Consider the following 4,384-nt stretch of genomic DNA (forward strand, 5'->3'; position numbering starts at 1 on the left):
GTCTTTTTGAGACAGGATCTCCCTGTAGCCCCAGCTGTCCTGGAACTTACTATGTAGACCAGGCTGGCCTTGAACTCACAGAGATCTGCCTGCCTCTGCCTCCTGAGTGCTGGGATTAAAGGCGTATGCCACCACGCCCAGCCACAAAATATTTTTAAAAATAACAAATACTTAAAAAAGACTAGCCTTGGCTACAAAGTGAATTTGAGACGCTGTTTCTAGAAAAAAAAAGGTATATATAATCAAAAATTAATTTAAGGGACTGGAGAGATGGCTAAGTGGTTAAGAGTATTCACTGCTCTTGCAAAGAACCTGGGTTCAGTTCCCAGCACCCACATTTAGTGGCTCACAACCATCTGTAACTCCAGTTCTAAGGGATATAATGCCCTCTTCTGGTCTCTGTGGGCATCAGGCATGCAAGTAGTGTACATACACATATGCAGGCAAAGCATTCATATACATTAAATAAAAGTGAAATAAATCATTAAAAAATGGTTAAAAGAAAGTTTGCCAGATGGTTTATTCAAAATGGTAGGAATATAAAATTGTGCAACCTCTTTGGAAAATAGTTTGGTAGTTTCTTTAAATATAAAACATGTACAGAGGGGCTGGAGAGATGGCTCAGCAGTCAAGAGCATATACTATATTGTAGAGGTCCTGAGTGTTGTTTCCAACACCCACATCAGAAGGCTCACAATTGCTCATAACTTGAGTCTCACTCCAGGGTGATTCAACCCCTTTGGCCTCCTTGGGCACTATACTCACATGCACATACCCCACCCAGATACACATATATACGCATAATTAAAATAATAAAATAAGCCTCAAAAATATGTTCAGGCTGGACGTGGTGGCTCATGCCTTTAATCCCAGCATTGGGGAGGCAGAGGCCGGTGGATCTCTCTGAGTTCAAGGCCAGCCTGGTCTACATAGGGGTTCCAGACCAGTTGGGGCTACAAGGAGACCCTGTCTCAAGAAACAAAACAAAGATTCAGCCTGGGTGTGATGGTGCATGTCTTTAATCCCAGCACTTGGCTGATAGAGTTAAGAGGCAGTGGCAGGCAGATCTCTGCAAATTAAAGGCCAGCCTGTTCTACATAGTGAGTTCCGGGCTAGCCAGGGCGACATTATGAGACCTTGTGTCAAAAAATGAAAAACAAAAGAAAATATGTGCAGACTATATGATCCAGCCTTTCTGCTACATCTAGCAGTGAGAGTGTGTCCAGACAGGATCCTCCTGGTCAGGGAGTTCAGGATTGGAATGGAAGCGTGACTGGAGTTTTTAAAGTAAAAGCTCTGGCTCTGGCAGCCCCACTAGGCTTGGCCACCCATTCATATATGCAGGTTAAAGACACTAGTAATGGTGAAAAGCAGAGAGGATAAGATGTATTTAATTTATCCACAACAGGAAGAACAGGTAAAGAGGTTCAGTGACCCCCTAAGTCCACCTTCTGGGAGAGATATGAGTATTAGATTTTAATAGGGGCAAAATTGAGACTGGGAGGAGGTCTGCATAATCAAACAGCTCTTGTCATGTCAAGTGTGGCCTGGTTGATCATTGTCTCGGTTCTGGTTCTGTAAGTGAAGTTATCACTGTCAGCTGTCATCACTTGAGGGGAACAGCCTCATTCTCATGAGATGATTACCATGCAGTTAGGACAATGACTGACTTGTCTTTCTGTATTCAATCTTGTGGGCTCAAGTGAGGAGCCAGTGTAGTTTTTGTTGTTGTTGTTTTTCCCACAAAAGTAGCTTCTACTTTTTCCTCTTTCACTTTTTTTTTTTTTTTTTTGACACAGGGTCTTACCATCTAGTCCTGGCTGGCTTAGAACTCACCATGTAGACCAGGATGGCTTCAAACTCACAGATTCAACTGCCTATCTCCTGATTAAAGGTGTGTGACACCATCTGGCCTGGAAATTGATATATAGCTTATGGTGGCCTGGAACTCATGTCAATCCTTCTGCTTCAGTTTCCCAAGTGCTGGGATTACAGGTGTCACCACCATGTCTGGCTTGCTGCTTTGTATGCATGTGTGTGTACACATGTGCCTATGCTAATAGAGACCAGAAATTGACATCTTGGTGTGTCTTCCTCAATCACTCCACTTTATTTTTTGTGTATGGGCATGTGTGTGGGGTTTGTGTGTATATGCACACGTTTATGTAGAGGTGCACTTGTGGAAGCCAGAAGAGGTTCTCTATTGCTCTCCACCTTGCTCCTTTGAGGCAGGGTTTCTCAATGAACCTAGAGCTTGCATTTTTCAGGTAGGCTGGCAACCAGGAAGTCTCAGTGGTCTGCTTGTCTCTGCCCTTTTCAGGGCTGGCATTACAGGTCGGCACGGGGCCACATCCAGTTTTATCATGAGTACCGGGATCTGAACTCTGGTCCTGATACTTGCACAATTGCTCTTAACTGCTGAATCATTTCTCCAGCTTTCTCCACCCTAGTGTTTGAGATGAGGTTTCTCACTGAACCTGGAGCTCATTGATTCAGTTAGATTGGCTGGTTAGCAAGCTACAGGTATCCTCCTGTATCTGTCTCCCCAGTACTGGAATTATAGGTACATGCCACCCTACCTAGCTTTTACATTGGTGCTGGAATCTGAACTCAGGTCCTTATGTATTCAGGACAAGTACTTTACTGACTGAGCCACCCCCCTTGCTACTTTTAAACTTTTTTTTTCTTTTTTCTTTTTTTTCTTTTTGAGACAGGGTCTCCTTGTAGCCCCAGCTGTCCTGGAACTCACTATGTAGACCAGGCTGGCCTCGAACTCACAAAGATCTGCCTGCCTCTGCCTCCCAAGTGCTGGGACTAAAGGCGTGTGCCACCACGCCCACCCTGCTTTTTAACTTTTATTAGTTCAAGCACATTCTCCATGCAGTGGTTCTAGTTGGGCACAGGAGCCAGGCAAACCATAAATATTTTTCTTAGCATTGGCACACAGCAGGAGCACCTGCTTCTCAGAAAGCCAGGCCTGACTGAGAGTATCAAAGGACAGAAAGAGCCTTACCACATTGACAGCCAAATGGAAAGGTTGACACTCGCTGTTAACAGCTTCTGAGAATGTTACCTGGCCAAAGGCAATCTCCAGTTCTTGCTAAAAATGGAAGTAACTTTTTTTTTCTTTGAATGCATCTTTCTTATAAAAGCATACATTTCTCACAAGAAAATGAGACTATAGTTTGAGGCAGGGGACCACATTTTCCCAAAGTCAGTTGCACAAAACCTGCTCTGATGCCCTGGGAATTTTGCCATAAGAAATGACTCAGTTGATTATGGGCTATACACCTGGAAACAGAGTTCAGCTCCTTTAGATTTGCCAAACTGCTTAAGAAACCATACCTGTTATGGTGCCCAGTAATATAAAAGTTGCTTCCACTTTTTCCCTTGATGTTGCTAGGATGCAGCATTTGCTTGCAACTGGCCTAGACCATAGTCAGGTCTACGCCCCAGCACCCCTGATTCAGACCCTCTGATGGCAAGACTGGCAATGAGTACTAGATATCAAATTTAGGACCCTGTGAAGAGCATGGGGTGGTGCCAGTCTGTAATCCTTGGCAAGAGGATCAGGAGTTCAAGACCAGTCTGGGCTGCAGGAATTCCTATCTCAAAAAGTCACAAAACCGAGCCAAACAAACAATCTCTGTGCCTCTGCATCTCACTGTGCGCTCCTGTGGATGGACGTGTGAGATAGCCACAGTCCGGAAGATGACTCGCCCACAATACGGTCCTGCTCGCCACCTGGCGAGACTTTGGACAGTCCGTCACCCGTCAGCCGGGTAATGCTTCTCGGCCCCCATTAGTACTCTGTTCTATGCTACCAGCTTGTGAGGGCGTCACATAGGTAGGACTAGCACGTTCTTTGGGATATGGGCATGCTTGTTTTCCCATTCAGCCGTAGCTGACGTGCCTAGTTGTGGTGGGCGTGAGTTCCTAAGGGCTGTCCTCAGGCGCCTCTCGCGCAACATCAAACGCTCCAAGAAGAGAACCAAGAGCTAAGAGAAAGGGGCAGGGACCAGCCCCTTAGACCAGCACCATAGACCAGCACCTGCAGTGACACCCGCCTTTATACCAGCTCCTGAGGGCGTGGCCAGCTGCTCCAGACGTGATAACGTCATGCGCGACGGAGGGCGGGGCCGGCACTGGCGTCCCTCTCACTGTCCCTAAGCTTCGGTGTTCTGGCCGCAGCTTCTGTTGGCCGCAGCTTCTGTTGCCCGCCCGGTGCCCTCCGCCCTCTATCCTCCGCCCTCCGCCCGCCGCCTGCCGCCCGTCGCCTGGCGCCCGGTCCTCGCATCGTCCCGGCCGTGCTGCCGCCATGGGCCCGCGGCAGCCGCGCCGCCGGGCCGAGAGCCGCTAAGGCGCGGTGCAAAGATGGGCGAGG

Source organism: Nannospalax galili, unplaced genomic scaffold (assembly GCF_000622305.1).
Source record: "Nannospalax galili isolate Female #2095 unplaced genomic scaffold, S.galili_v1.0 scaffold668, whole genome shotgun sequence".
Lineage (NCBI taxonomy): Eukaryota > Metazoa > Chordata > Mammalia > Rodentia > Spalacidae > Nannospalax > Nannospalax galili.